A 15997-nucleotide genomic window follows, 5' to 3' on the forward strand; every position below is an offset into this window, starting at 1 on the left:
CTCTCTCTCTCGTCACGTTTAAAGAGCCTTTATCCTTCTCTCTCTCTCGTCACGTTTAAAAGAGCCTTTATCCTCTTCTCTCTCTCTCGTCACGTTTAAAAGAGCCTTTATCCTTCTCTCTCTCTCGTCACGTTTAAAAGAGCCTTTATCCTCTTCTCTCTCTCTCTCTCGTCACGTTTAAAAGCCTTTAGCCGTTTAGCCTTTATCCTCTCTCTCTCTCGTCACGTTTAAAGAGCCTTTATCCTCTTCTCTCTCTCTCTCACGTTTCTTTATCCTCTTCTCTCTCTCGTCACGTTTAAAAGAGCCTTTATCCTCTTCTCTCTCTCGTCACGTTTAAAAGAGCCTTTATCCTCTTCTCTCTCTCGTCACGTTTAAAAGAGCCTTTATCCTCTTCTCTCTCTCGTCACGTTTAAAAGAGCCTTTATCCTCTTCTCTCTCTCTCGTCACGTTTAAAAGAGCCTTTATCCTCTTCTCTCTCTCGTCACGTTTAAAAGAGCCTTTATCCTATCTCTTCTCTCTCTCGTCACGTTTAAAGAGCCTTTATCTTCTCTCTCTCTCTCTCGTCACGTTTAAAAGAGCCTTTATCCTCTTCTCTCTCGTCACGTTTAAAGAGCCTTTATCCTCTTCTCTCTCTCGTCACGTTTAAAGAGCCTTTATCCTTCTCTCTCTCTCGTCACGTTTAAAAAGAGCCTTTATCTCTCTCTCTCTCGTCACGTTTAAAAGAGCCTTTATCCTCTTCTCTCTCTCTCGTCACGTTTAAAGAGCCTTTATCTCTTCTCTCTCTCTCGTCACGTTTAAAAGAGCCTTTATCCTCTCTCTCTCTCGTCACGTTTAAAAGAGCCTTTATCCTCTTCTCTCTCTCGTCACGTTTAAAGAGCCTTTATCCTCTTCTCTCTCTCGTCACGTTTAAAAGAGCCTTTATCCTCTTCTCTCTCTCGTCACGTTTAAAGAGCCTTTATCCTCTCTCTCTCTCTCGTCACGTTTAAAAGCCTTTTTCCTCTTCTCTCTCGTCACATTTTAGCCTTTTTCCTTCTCTCTCTCTCGTCACGTTTAAAAGAGCCTTTATCCTTCTCTCTCTCTCGTCACGTTTAAAAGAGCCTTTATCCTTCTCTCTCTCTCTCGTCACGTTTAAAAGAGCCTTTATCCTTCTTTCTCTCTCTCGTCACGTTTAAAAGAGCCTTTATCCTTCTCTCTCATCACGTTTAAAAGAGCCTTTTTCCTCTTCTCTCTCTCGTCACGTTTAAAATAGCCTTTTTCCTCCTCTCTCTCTCGTCACGTTTAAAAGAGCCTTTATCCTTCTTTCTCTCTCTCGTCACGTTTAAAAGAGCCTTTATCCTTCTCTCTCTCATCACGTTTAAAAGAGCCTTTATCCTTCTCTCTCTCGTCACGTTTAAAAGAGCCTTTATCCTCTTCTCTCGTCACGTTTAAAAGAGCCTTTATACTCTTCTCTCTCTCTCATCACGTTTAAAAGAGCCTTTATACTCTCTCTCTCTCTCGTCACGTTTAAAAGAGCCTTTATCCTTCTCTCTCTCTCGTCACGTTTAAAAGAGCCTTTATCCTTCTTCTCTCTCTCGTTTAAAAGAGCCTTTATCCTCTTCTCTCTCTCGTCACGTTTAAAGAGCCTTTATCCTTCTCTCTCTCGTCACGTTTAAAAGAGCCTTTATCCTCTTCTCTCTCGTCACGTTTAAAGAGCCTTTATCCTCTCTCTCTCTCGTCACGTTTAAAGAGCCTTTATCCTTCTCTCTCTCTCGTCACGTTTAAAGAGCCTTTATCCTCTCTCTCTCTCTCGTCACGTTTAAAGAGCCTTTATCCTCTTCTCTCTCTCGTCACGTTTAAAGAGCCTTTATCCTCTCTCTCTCTCGTCACGTTTAAAGAGCCTTTATCCTTCTCTCTCTCTCGTCACGTTTAAAGAGCCTTTATCCTCTCTCTCTCTCTCGTCACGTTTAAAAGAGCCTTTATCCTTCTCTCTCTCGTCACGTTTAAAAGAGCCTTTATCCTCTTCTCTCTCTCTCTCTCTCGTCACGTTTAAAAGAGCCTTTATCCTCTTCTCTCTCGTCACGTTTAAAAGAGCCTTTATCCTCTTCTCTCTCTCTCGTCACGTTTAAAAGAGCCTTTATCCTCTTCTCTCTCTCGTCACGTTTAAAAGAGCCTTTATCCTCTTCTCTCTCTCTCGTCACGTTTAAAAGAGCCTTTATCCTCTTCTCTCTCTCGTCACGTTTAAAAGAGCCTTTATCCTCTTCTCTCTCTCGTCACGTTTAAAAGAGCCTTTATCCTCTTCTCTCTCTCTCGTCACGTTTAAAAGAGCCTTTATCCTTCTCTCTCTCTCGTCACGTTTAAAAGAGCCTTTATCCTCTTCTCTCTCGTCACGTTTAAAAGAGCCTTTATCCTCTCTCTCTCTCTCGTCACGTTTAAAAGAGCCTTTATCCTCTCTCTCTCTCTCGTCACGTTTAAAAGAGCCTTTATCCTTCTTCTCTCTCTCGTCACGTTTAAAAGAGCCTTTATCCTCTCTCTCTCTCGTCACGTTTAAAAGAGCCTTTATCCTCTCTCTCTCTCGTCACGTTTAAAAGAGCCTTTATCCTCTCTCTCTCGTCACGTTTAAAGAGCCTTTATCCCTCTTCTCTCTCGTCACGTTTAAAGAGCCTTTATCCTCTTCTCTCTCTCGTCACGTTTAAAAGAGCCTTTATCCTCTCTCTCTCTCTCGTCACGTTTAAAAGAGCCTTTATCCTCTCTCTCTCTCGTCACGTTTAAAAGAGCCTTTATCCTTCTTCTCTCTCTCGTCACGTTTAAAAGAGCCTTTATCTCTTCTCTCTCTCGTCACGTTTAAAAGAGCCTTTATCCTCTTCTCTCTCTCGTCACGTTTAAAAGAGCCTTTATCCTTCTCTCTCTCTCGTCACGTTTAAAAGAGCCTTTATCCTCTCTCTCTCTCTCGTCACGTTTAAAAGAGCCTTTATCCTTCTCTCTCTCTCGTCACGTTTAAAAGAGCCTTTATCCTCTTCTCTCTCTCTCTCGTCACGTTTAAAAGAGCCTTTATCCTTCTCTCTCTCTCGTCACGTTTAAAAGAGCCTTTATCCTCTTCTCTCTCTCGTCACGTTTAAAGAGCCTTTATCCTTCTCTCTCTCTCGTCACGTTTAAAGAGCCTTTATCCTTCTCTCTCTCTCGTCACGTTTAAAGAGCCTTTATCCTTCTCTCTCTCTCGTCACGTTTAAAAGAGCCTTTTTATCCTTCTCTCTCTCGTCACGTTTAAAAGAGCCTTTATCCTCTTCTCTCTTCACGTTTCTTTATCCTCTCTCTCTCGTCACGTTTAAAGAGCCTTTATCCTCTTCTCTCTCTCTCGTCACGTTTAAAGAGCCTTTATCCTCTCTCTCTCTCTCGTCACGTTTAAAAGAGCCTTTATCCTCTTCTCTCTCTCTCGTCACGTTTAAAAGAGCCTTTATCCTCTCTCTCTCGTCACGTTTAAAAGAGCCTTTATCCTCTTCTCTCTCTCGTCACGTTTAAAAGAGCCTTTATCCTTCTCTCTCTCTCGTCACGTTTAAAAGAGCCTTTATCCTCTTCTCTCTCGTCGTTTAAAAGAGCCTTTATCTCTCTCTCTCTCGTCACGTTTAAAGAGCCTTTATCCTCTTTCTCTCTCTCGTCACGTTTAAAAGAGCCTTTATCCTCTCTCTCTCTCGTCACGTTTAAAAAGAGCCTTTATCCTCTTCTCTCTCGTCACGTTTAAAAGAGCCTTTATCTCTTCTCTCTCTCTCGTCACGTTTAAAGAGCCTTTATCCTTCTCTCTCTCTCGTCACGTTTAAAAGAGCCTTTATCTCTTCTCTCTCTCTCGTCACGTTTAAAAGAGCCTTTATCCTCTTCTCTCTCTCGTCACGTTTAAAAGAGCCTTTATCCTCTTCTCTCTCTCGTCACGTTTAAAAGAGCCTTTATCCTCTCTCTCTCTCGTCACGTTTAAAAGAGCCTTTATCCTCTCTCTCTCTCGTCACGTTTAAAGAGCCTTTATCCTCTCTCTCTCTCGTCACGTTTAAAAGAGCCTTTATCCTCTTCTCTCTCTCGTCACGTTTAAAAGAGCCTTTATCTCTTCTCTCTCTCGTCACGTTTAAAAGAGCCTTTATCCTTCTCTCTCTCTCGTCACGTTTAAAAGAGCCTTTATCTCTTCTCTCTCTCGTCACGTTTAAAAGAGCCTTTATCCTCTTCTCTCTCTCGTCACGTTTAAAAGAGCCTTTATCCTCTTCTCTCTCTCGTCACGTTTAAAAGAGCCTTTATCCTCTCTCTCTCTCGTCACGTTTAAAAGAGCCTTTATCCTCTCTCTCTCGTCACGTTTAAAAGAGCCTTTATCCTTCTCTCTCTCTCGCGTCACGTTTAAAAGAGCCTTTATCCTCTCTCTCTCTCTCGTCACGTTTAAAGAGCCTTTATCCTCTCTCTCTCTCGTCACGTTTAAAAGAGCCTTTATCCTCTTCTCTCTCTCGTCACGTTTAAAGAGCCTTTATCCTTCTCTCTCTTTCACGTTTAAAGAGCCTTTATCCTCTTCTCTCTCTCGTCACGTTTAAAAGAGCCTTTTCCTTCTCTCTCTCTCGTCACGTTTAAAGAGCCTTTATCCTTCTTTCTCTCTCTCGTCACGTTTAAAAGAGCCTTTATCCTCTTCTTCTCTCTCGTCACGTTTAAAAGAGCCTTTATCCTTCTCTCTCTCTCGTCACGTTTAAAGAGCCTTTATCCTCTCTCTCTCGTCACGTTTAAAAGAGCCTTTATCACGTTTAAAAGAGCCTTTATCTTCTCTCTCTCGTCACGTTTAAAGAGCCTTTATCCTTCTCTCTCTCTCTCGTTTAAAAGAGCCTTTATCCTTCTCTCTCTCGTCACGTTTAAAGAGCCTTTATCCTTCTCTCTCTCTCGTCACGTTTAAAAGAGCCTTTATCCTTCTCTCTCTCTCGTCACGTTTAAAAGAGCCTTTATCCTCTTCTCTCTCTCGTCACGTTTAAAGAGCCTTTATCCTTCTCTCTCTCTCGTCACGTTTAAAAGAGCCTTTTTTCTCTCTCTCTCTCTCGTCACGTTTAAAAGAGCCTTTATTCTTCTCTCTCTCTCTCGTCACGTTTAAAGAGCCTTTATCCTTCTTCTCTCTCTCGTCACGTTTAAAAGAGCCTTTATCCTTCTCTCTCTCTCGTCACGTTTAAAGAGCCTTTATCCTCTTCTCTCTCTCGTCACGTTTAAAAGAGCCTTTATCCTCTTCTTCTCTCTCGTCACGTTTAAAAGAGCCTTTATCCTCTCTCTCTCTCGTCACGTTTAAAAGAGCCTTTATCCTCTTCTCTCTCTCGTCACGTTTAAAAGAGCCTTTATCCTTCTCTCTCTCTCGTCACGTTTAAAAGAGCCTTTATCCTTCTCTCTCTCTCGTCACGTTTAAAAGAGCCTTTATCCTCTCTCTCTCTCGTCACGTTTAAAAGAGCCTTTATCCTCTTCTCTCTCTCGTCACGTTTAAAGAGCCTTTATCCTCTTCTCTCTCTCGTCACGTTTAAAAGAGCCTTTATCCTCTTCTCTCTCTCGTCACGTTTAAAAGAGCCTTTATCCTCTTCTCTCTCTCGTCACGTTTAAAAGAGCCTTTATCCTTCTTTATCTCTCTCTCTCGTCACGTTTAAAAAGAGCCTTTATCCTTCTCTCTCTCTCGTCACGTTTAAAAGAGCCTTTATCCTCTCTCTCTCTCGTCACGTTTAAAAGAGCCTTTATCCTCTTCTCTCTCTCGTCACGTTTAAAGAGCCTTTTATCCTCTCTCTCTCTCTCGTCACGTTTAAAAGAGCCTTTATCCTCTTCTCTCTCTCGTCACGTTTAAAAGAGCCTTTATCCTCTTCTCTCTCGTCACGTTTAAAGAGCCTTTATCCTCTTCTCTCTCTCATCACGTTTAAAAGAGCCTTTATCCTCTCTCTCTCTCTCGTCACGTTTAAAAGAGCCTTTATCCTTCTTCTCTCTCTATCACGTTTAAAGAGCCTTTATCCTCTTCTCTCTCTCGTCACGTTTAAAGAGCCTTTATCCTTCTCTCTCTCGTCACGTTTAAAGAGCCTTTATCCTCTTCTCTCTCTCTCGTCACGTTTAAAAGCCTTTAGCCTTTAGCCTCTCTCTCTCTCTCGTCACGTTTAAAGAGCCTTTATCCTCTTCTCTCTCTCGTCACGTTTAAAAGAGCCTTTATCCTCTCTCTCTCTCGTCACGTTTAAAAGAGCCTTTATCTCTCTCTCTCGTCACGTTTAAAAGAGCCTTTACGTTTAAAAGAGCCTTTATCCTTCTCTCTCTCGTCACGTTTAAAAGAGCCTTTATCCTTCTCTCTCTCTCGTCACGTTTAAAAGAGCCTTTATCCTTCTCTCTCTCTCTCGTCACGTTTAAAGAGCCTTTATCCTTCTTTCTCTCTCTCGTCACGTTTAAAGAGCCTTTATCCTTCTCTCTCTCTCGTCACGTTTAAAGAGCCTTTATCCTCTTCTCTCTCTCGTCACGTTTAAAAGAGCCTTTATCCTCTCTCTCTCTCGTCACGTTTAAAGAGCCTTTATCCTTCTCTCTCTCTCTCGTCACGTTTAAAAGAGCCTTTATCCTCTCTCTCTCTCGTCACGTTTAAAAGAGCCTTTATCCTTCTCTCTCTCGTCACGTTTAAAAGAGCCTTTATCCTCTTCTCTCTCTCTCACGTTTAAAGAGCCTTTATCCTTCTCTCTCTCTCGTCACGTTTAAAAGAGCCTTTATCCTCTTCTCTCTCTCTCTCGTCACGTTTAAAGAGCCTTTTCCTCTTCTCTCTCTCGTCACGTTTAAAAAGAGCCTTTATCCTCTCTCTCTCTCTCGTCACGTTTAAAGAGCCTTTATCCTCTTCTCTCTCTCGTCACGTTTAAAGAGCCTTTATCCTTCTCTCTCTCGTCACGTTTAAAAGAGCCTTTATCCTTCTCTCTCTCGTCATCCTTCTCTCTCTGCGTTTAAAGAGCCTTTATCCTCTCTCTCTCTCTCGTCACGTTTAAAGAGCCTTTATCCTTTCTCTCTCTCTCGTCACGTTTAAAAGAGCCTTTATCCTTCTCTCTCTCTCGTCACGTTTAAAGAGCCTTTATCTCTCTCTCTCTCTCGTCACGTTTAAAAGAGCCTTTATCCTCTTCTCTCTCTCTCGTCACGTTTAAAAGAGCCTTTATCACGTTTAAAAAGAGCCTTTATCCTTCTCTCTCTCGTCACGTTTAAAAGAGCCTTTATCCTCTCTCTCTCTCGTCACGTTTAAAGAGCCTTTATCCTTCTTCTCTCTCTCACGTTTAAAAGAGCCTTTATCCTCTCTCTCTCTCGTCACGTTTAAAAAGAGCCTTTATCCTCTTCTCTCTCTCGTCACGTTTAAAAGAGCCTTTATCCTTCTCTCTCTCTCGTCACGTTTAAAAGAGCCTTTATACTCTTCTCTCTCTCTCATCACGTTTAAAAGAGCCTTTATCCTTCTCTCTCTCTCGTCACGTTTAAAAGAGCCTTTATCCTCTTCTCTCTCTCTCGTCACGTTTAAAAGAGCCTTTATCCTCTTCTCTCTCTCGTCACGTTTAAAAGAGCCTTTATCCTTCTCTCTCTCTCGTCACGTTTAAAAGAGCCTTTATCCTTCTCTCTCTCTCGTCACGTTTAAAAGAGCCTTTATCTCTCTCGTCACGTTTAAAAGAGCCTTTATCCTCTTCTCTCTCTCGTCACGTTTAAAAGAGCCTTTTTCCTCTTCTCTCTCTCGTCACGTTTAAAAGAGCCTTTATCCTTCTCTCTCTCTCGTCACGTTTAAAAGAGCCTTTATCCTTCTCTCTCTCTCGTCACGTTTAAAAGAGCCTTTATCCTTCTTCTCTCTCCGTTTAAAAGAGCCTTTATCCTTCTCTCTCTCTCGTCACGTTTAAAAAAGAGCCTTTATCCCTCTCTCTCTCGTCACGTTTAAAAGAGCCTTTATCCTTCTCTCTCTCTCGTCACGTTTAAAGAGCCTTTATCCTCTTCTCTCTCTCGTCACGTTTAAAAGAGCCTTTATCCTCTTCTCTCTCGTCACGTTTAAAAGAGCCTTTATCCTCTTCTCTCTCTCGTCACGTTTTAAAGCCTTTATCCTCTTCTCTCTCTCTCATCCGTTTAAAAGAGCCTTTATCTCTTCTCTCTCTCGTCACGTTTAAAAGAGCCTTTATCCTCTCTCTCTCTCTCGTCACGTTTAAAAAGAGCCTTTATCTCTTCTCTCTCTCTCGTCACGTTTAAAAGAGCCTTTATCCTTCTCTCTCTCTCGTCACGTTTAAAAGAGCCTTTATCCTCTTCTCTCTCTCTCGTTTAAAAGAGCCTTTATCCTCTCTCTCTCTCTCGTCACGTTTAAAAGAGCCTTTATCCTCTTCTCTCTCTCGTCACGTTTAAAAAGAGCCTTTATCCTCTCTCTCTCTCTCGTCACGTTTAAAAGAGCCTTTATCCTTCTCTCTCTCTCTAAAGAGCCTTATCCTCTTCGTCACGTTTAAAAGAGCCTTTATCCTCTTCTCTCTCTCGTCACGTTTAAAAGAGCCTTTATCCTTCTCTCTCTCTCGTCACGTTTAAAAGAGCCTTTATCTCTCTCTCTCTCTCGTCACGTTTAAAAGAGCCTTTATCCTCTCTCTCTCTCTCGTCACGTTTAAAAGAGCCTTTATCCTTCTTTCTCTCTCGTCACGTTTAAAAGAGCCTTTATCCTCTTTCTCTCTCTCGTCACGTTTAAAAGAGCCTTTATCCTCTCTCTCTCTCATCACGTTTAAAAGAGCCTTTATCCTCTCTCTCTCTCTCGTCACGTTTAAAAGAGCCTTTATCCTCTTCTCTCTCTCTCGTCACGTTTAAAAGAGCCTTTATCCTTCTTTCTCTCTCTCGTCACGTTTAAAAGAGCCTTTATCTCTTCTCTCTCATCACGTTTAAAGAGCCTTTTTCTCTCTCTCTCGTCACGTTTAAAAGAGCCTTTATCCTTCTCTCTCTCTCGTCACGTTTAAAAAGAGCCTTTATCCTTCTTCTTTATCTCTCTCGTCACGTTTAAAAGAGCCTTTATCCTTCTCTCTCTCTCGTCACGTTTAAAGAGCCTTTATCCTCTTCTCTCTCTCTCGTCACGTTTAAAAGAGCCTTTATCCTCTCTCTCTCTCGTCACGTTTAAAAGAGCCTTTATCCTCTCTCTCTCTCTCTCGTCACGTTTAAAGAGCCTTTATCCTTCTCTCTCTCGTCACGTTTAAAAGAGCCTTTATCCTCTCTCTCTCGTCACGTTTAAAGAGCCTTTATCCTTCTCTCTCTCTCGTCACGTTTAAAAGAGCCTTTATCCTCTCTCTCTCTCGTCACGTTTAAAGAGCCTTTATCCTCTTCTCTCTCTCTCGTCACGTTTAAAAGAGCCTTTATCCTCTCTCTCTCTCTCGTCACGTTTAAAAGAGCCTTTATCCTCTCTCTCTCTCGTCACGTTTAAAAGAGCCTTTATCCTTCTCTCTCTCTCGTCACGTTTAAAAGAGCCTTTATCCTCTCTCTCTCTCTCGTCACGTTTAAAAGAGCCTTTATCCTTCTCTCTCTCTCGTCGTTTAAAAGAGCCTTTATCCTCTTCTCTCTCTCTCGTCACGTTTAAAAGAGCCTTTATCCTCTTCTCTCTCTCTCTCGTCACGTTTAAAGAGCCTTTATCCTCTTCTCTCTCTCTCGTCACGTTTAAAGAGCCTTTATCCTCTTCTCTCTCTCTCGTCACGTTTAAAAGAGCCTTTATCCTTCTCTCTCTCTCTCGTCACGTTTAAAAGAGCCTTTATCCTTCTCTCTCTCTCGTCACGTTTAAAAGCCTTTATCCTTCTCTCTCTCTCGTCACGTTTAAAAGAGCCTTTATCTCTTCTCTCTCTCTCGTCACGTTTAAAGAGCCTTTATCCTCTCTCTCTCTCTCGTCACGTTTAAAAGAGCCTTTATCCTCTTCTCTCTCTCGTCACGTTTAAAAGAGCCTTTATCCTCTTTCTCTACGTTTAAAAGAGCCTTTTCCTCTCTCTCTCTCGTCACGTTTAAAAGAGCCTTTATCTCTCTCTCTCTCTCTCGTCACGTTTAAAAGAGCCTTTATCCTTCTCTCTCTCTCGTCACGTTTAAAAGAGCCTTTATCCTTCTCTCTCTCTCGTCACGTTTAAAGAGCCTTTATCCTCTCTCTCTCTCGTCACGTTTAAAAGAGCCTTTATCCTCTCTCTCTCATCACGTTTAAAAGAGCCTTTATCCTTCTCTCTCTCGTCACGTTTAAAAGAGCCTTTATCCTCTCTCTCTCTCTCGTCACGTTTAAAAGAGCCTTTATCCTCTTCTCTCTCGTCACGTTTAAAAGAGCCTTTATCCTCTTCTCTCTCTCGTCACGTTTAAAAGAGCCTTTATCCTCTTCTCTCTCTCGTCACGTTTAAAAGAGCCTTTTTCCTCTTCTCTCTCTCGTCACGTTTAAAAGAGCCTTTATCCTTCTCTCTCTCTCGTCACGTTTAAAAGAGCCTTTATCCTTCTCTCTCTCTCGTCACGTTTAAAAGAGCCTTTATCCTTCTCTCTCTCTCGTCACGTTTAAAAGAGCCTTTATCCTCTTCTCTCTCTCTCGTCACGTTTAAAAGAGCCTTTATCCTTCTCTCTCTCTCGTCACGTTTAAAAGAGCCTTTATCCTTCTCTCTCTCTCGTCACGTTTAAAAGAGCCTTTATCCTCTTCTCTCTCTCTCTCGTCACGTTTAAAAGAGCCTTTATCCTTCTCTCTCTCTCGTCACGTTTAAAAGAGCCTTTATCCTCTTCTCTCGTCACGTTTAAAAGAGCCTTTATACTCTTCTCTCTCTCTCATCACGTTTAAAAGAGCCTTTATCCTTCTCTCTCTCTCGTCACGTTTAAAAGAGCCTTTATCCTCTTCTCTCTCTCTCGTCACGTTTAAAAGAGCCTTTATCCTCTTCTCTCTCTCTCGTCACGTTTAAAAGAGCCTTTATCCTTCTTTCTCTCTCTCGTCACGTTTAAAAGAGCCTTTATCCTCTTCTCTCTCTCTCTCGTCACGTTTAAAAGAGCCTTTATCCTCTTCTCTCATCACGTTTAAAAAGAGTCTTTATCCTCTTCTCTCTCTCTCTCGTCACGTTTAAAAGAGCCTTTATCCTCTTCTCTCTCTCTCGTCACGTTTAAAAGAGCCTTTATCCTCTCTCTCTCTCTCGTCACGTTTAAAAGAGCCTTTATCCTTCTCTCTCTCTCGTCACGTTTAAAGAGCCTTTATCCTCTTCTCTCTCTCTCGTCACGTTTAAAGAGCCTTTATCCTTCTCTCTCTCTCGTCACGTTTAAAGAGCCTTTATCCTTCTCTCTCTCTCTCGTCACGTTTAAAAGAGCCTTTATACTCTTCTCTCTCTCTCTCGTCACGTTTAAAAGAGCCTTTATACTCTTCTCTCTCTCGTCACGTTTAAAAGAGCCTTTATAATCTTCTCTCTTTCGTCACGTTTAAAAGAGCCTTTATACTCTTCTCTCTCTCGTCACGTTTAAAAGAGCCTTTATCCTCTTCTCTCATCACGTTTAAAAAGAGTCTTTATCCTCTTCTCTCTCTCTCGTCACGTTTAAAAGAGCCTTTATCCTCTTCTCTCTCTCTCGTCACGTTTAAAAGAGCCTTTATCCTCTTCTCTCTCTCTCGTCACGTTTAAAAGAGCCTTTATCCTTCTTTCTCTCTCTCGTCACGTTTAAAAGAGCCTTTATCCTTCTCTCTCATCACGTTTAAAAGAGCCTTTTTCCTCTTCTCTCTCTCGTCACGTTTAAAATAGCCTTTTCCTCTCTCTCTCTCGTCACGTTTAAAAGAGCCTTTATCCTTCTTTCTCTCTCTCGTCACGTTTAAAAGAGCCTTATCCTTCTCTCTCTCATCACGTTTAAAAGAGCCTTTATCCTTCTCTCTCTCGTCACGTTTAAAAGAGCCTTTATCCTCTTCTCTCGTCACGTTTAAAAGAGCCTTTATACTCTTCTCTCTCTCTCTCATCACGTTTAAAAGAGCCTTTATCCTTCTCTCTCTCTCGTCACGTTTAAAAGAGCCTTTATCCTCTTCTCTCTCTCTCATCACGTTTAAAAGAGCCTTTTTCCTCTTCTCTCTCTCGTCACGTTTAAAAGAGCCTTTATCCTCTTCTCTCTCTCTCTCGTCACGTTTAAAAGAGCCTTTATCCTTCTCTCTCTCTCGTCACGTTTAAAAGAGCCTTTATCCTCTTCTCTCTCTCTCTCGTCACGTTTAAAAGAGCCTTTATCCTTCTCTCTCTCTCGTCACGTTTAAAAGAGCCTTTATCCTTCTCTCTCTCTCTCGTCACGTTTAAAAGAGCCTTTATCCTTCTCTCTCTCTCGTCACGTTTAAAAGAGCCTTTATCCTTCTCTCTCTCTCTCTCTCGTCACGTTTAAAAGAGCCTTTATCCTTCTCTCTCTCTCTCGTCACGTTTAAAAGAGCCTTTATCCTTCTCTCTCTCTCGTCACGTTTAAAAGAGCCTTTATCCTCTTCTCTCTCTCTCTCGTCACGTTTAAAAGAGCCTTTATCCTCTTCTCTCATCACGTTTAAAAAGAGTCTTTATCCTCTTCTCTCTCTCTCGTCACGTTTAAAAGAGCCTTTATCCTCTTCTCTCTCTCGTCACGTTTAAAAGAGCCTTTATCCTCTTCTCTCTCTCTCGTCACGTTTAAAAGAGCCTTTATCCTCTTCTCTCTCTCTCGTCACGTTTAAAAGAGCCTTTATCCTCTTCTCTCTCTCTCGTCACGTTTAAAAGAGCCTTTATCCTTCTCTCTCTCTCGTCACGTTTAAAAGAGCCTTTATCCTCTTCTCTCTCTCGTCACGTTTAAAAGAGCCTTTATACTCTTCTCTCTCTCTCTCGTCACGTTTAAAAGAGCCTTTATACTCTTCTCTCTCTCGTCACGTTTAAAAGAGCCTTTATACTCTTCTCTCTCTCGTCACGTTTAAAAGAGCCTTTATACTCTTCTCTCTCTCGTCACGTTTAAAAGAGCCTTTATACTCTTCTCTCTCTCGTCACGTTTAAAAGAGCCTTTATACTCTTCTCTCTCTCGTCACGTTTAAAAGAGCCTTTATACTCTTCTCTCTCTCTCGTCACGTTTAAAAGAGCCTTTTTCCTCTTCTCTCTCTCTCATCACGTTTAAAAAGAGTCTTTATCCTCTTCTCTCTCTCGTCACGTTTAAAAGAGCCTTTATCCTCTTCTCTCGTCACGTTTAAAAGAGCCTTTATCCTCTTCTCTCATCACGTTTAAAAAGAGTCTTTATCCTCTTCTCGCTCTCTCATGAATTACAAATGACAGGCACTCTCTCTCTCTCTCTCTCTCTCTCTCTCTCTCTCTCTCTCCCCCTCCTTTGCTCCCCACATCCCCTCTCTCTCTGCCTCTATCCCTCTCTCTCTGCCTCTATCCCTCTCTCTCTGCCTCTATCCCTCGCTCTCTGCCTCTATCCCTCTCTCTCTCTGCCTCTATCCCTCACTCTCTGCCTCTATCCCTCGCTCTCTGCCTCGCTCTCTGCCTCTATCCCTCGCTCTCTGCCTCTATCCCTCTCTCTTTGCCTCTATCCGTCTACCCCTCGCTCTCTGCCTCTATCCCTGTATCCTTCACTCTCTGCTTCTATCCCTCTCTCTCTGCCTCTATCCCTCTATCCCTCGCTCTCTGCCTCTATTCAATTCAATTCAATTCAAGGGGCTTTATTGGCATGGGAAACACGTGTTAACATTGTGAGGTAGATAATATATAAAGTGAATATATAAAGTGAAATAAACAATAAAAATTAACAGTAAACATTACACATACAGTTTCAAAACAATAAAGACATTACAAATGTCATATATATATATATATACAGTGTTTTAACAATGTACAAATGGTTAAAGGACACAAGATAAAATAAATAAGCATAAATATGGGTTGTATTTACAATGGTGTTTGTTCTTCATTGGTTGCCCTTTTCTCGTGACAACAGGTCACAAATCTTGCTGCTGTGATGGCACACTGTGGAATTTCCCCCAGTAGATATGGGAGTTTATCAAAATTGGATTTGTTTTCGAATTCTTTGTGGATCTGTGTAATCTGAGGGAAATATGTCTCTCTAATATGGTCATACATTGGGCAGGAGGTTAGGAAGTCCAGCTCAGTTTCCACCTAATTTTGTGGGCAGTGAGCACATAGCCTGTCTTCTCTTGAGAGCCATGTCTGCCTACGGCGGCCTTTCTCAATAGCAAGGCTATGCTCACTGAGTCTGTACATAGTCAAAGCTTTCCTTAATTTTGGGTCAGTCACAGTGGTCAGGTATTCTGCCGCTGTGTACTCTCTGTTTAGGGCCAAATAGCATTCTAGTTTGCTCTGTTTTTTTGTTAATTCTTTCCAATGTGTCAAGTAATTATCTTTTTGTTTTCTCATGATTTGGTTGGGTCTAATTGTGCTGCTGTAGAAGAGTCCCCTAAGCAAGCTGGTCCTGGGGCTCTGTTCACAAACACAAACACACCCCACAGAGCCCCAGGACCAGCTTGCTTAGGGGACTCTTCTCCAGGTTCATCTCTCTGTAGGTGATGGCTTTGTTATGGAAGGTTTGGGAATCACTTCCTTTTAGGTGGTTATAGAATTTAACGTCTCTTTTCTGGATTTGGATAATTAGTGGATATCGGCCTAATTCTGCTCTGCATGCATTATTTGGTGTTCTACGTTGTACACGGAGGATATTTTTGCAGAATTCTGCGTGCAGAGTCTCAATTTGGTGTTTGTCCCATTTCGTGAAGTCTTGGTTGGTGAGCTGACCCCAGACCTCACAACCATAAAGGGCAATGGGCTCTATGACTGATTCAAGTATTTTTAGCCAAATCCTAATTGGTATGTTGAAATTTATGTTCCTTTTGATGGCATAGAATGCCCTTCTTGCCTTGTCTCTCAGATCGTTCACGGCTTTGTGGAAGTTACCTGTGGCGCTGATGTTTAGGCCAAGGTATGTATAGTTTTTTGTGTGCTCTAGGGGCAACAGTGTCTAGATGGAATTTGTATTTGTGGTCCTGGTGACTGGACCTTTTTTGGAACACCATTATTTTGGTCTTACTGAGATTTACTGTCAGGGCCCAGGTCTGACAGAATCTGTGCATAAGATCTAGGTGCTGCTGTAGGCCCTCCTTGGTTGGTGACAGAAGCACCAGATCATCAGCAAACAGCAGACATTTGACTTCGGATTCTAGTAGGGTGAGGCCGGGTGCTGCAGACTTTTCTAGTGCCCGCGCCAATTCGTTAATATATATGTTGAAGAGGGTTGGGCTTAAGCTGCATCCCTGTCTAACCCCACGACCCTGTGTGAAGAAATGTGTGTGTTTTTTTTGCCAATTTTAACTGCAAACTTGTTGTTTGTGTACATGGATTTTATAATCGTATGTTTTACCCCCAACACCACTTTCCATCAGTTTGTATAGCAGACCCTCATGCCAAATTGAGTCGAAGGCTTTTTTGAAATCAACAAAGCATGAGAAGACTTTGTTTTGGTTTGTTTGTTTGGTTGTCAATTAGGGTGTGCATTAGGGTGTGCAGGGTGAATACATGGTCTGTTGTACGGTAATTTGGTAAAAAGCCAATTTGACATTTGCTTAGTACATTGTTTTCATTGAGGAAACGTACGAGTCTGCTGTTAATGATAATGCAGAGGATTTTCCCAAGGTTACTGTTGAAGCATATTCCACGGTAGTTATTGGGGTCAAATTTGTCACCACTTTTGTGGATTGGGGTGATCAGTCCTTGGTTCCAAATATTGGGGAAGATGCCAGAGCTAAGGATGATGTTAAAGAGTTTTAGTATAGCCAATTGGAATTTGTTGTCTGTATATTTGATCATTTCATTGAGGATACCATCAACACCACAGGCCTTTTTGGGTTGGAGGGTTTTTATTTTGTCCTGTAACTCATTCAATGTAATTGGAGAATCCAGTGGGTTCTGGTAGTCTTTAATAGTTGATTCTAAGATCTGTATTTGATCATGTATATGTTTTTGCTCTTTATTCTTTGTTATAGAGCCAAAAAGATTGGAGAAGTGGTTTACCCATACATCTCCATTTTGGATAGATAATTCTTTGTGTTGTTGTTTGTTTA

This window comes from Oncorhynchus nerka, linkage group LG13, assembly GCF_034236695.1.
Source record: "Oncorhynchus nerka isolate Pitt River linkage group LG13, Oner_Uvic_2.0, whole genome shotgun sequence".
NCBI lineage: Eukaryota > Metazoa > Chordata > Actinopteri > Salmoniformes > Salmonidae > Oncorhynchus > Oncorhynchus nerka.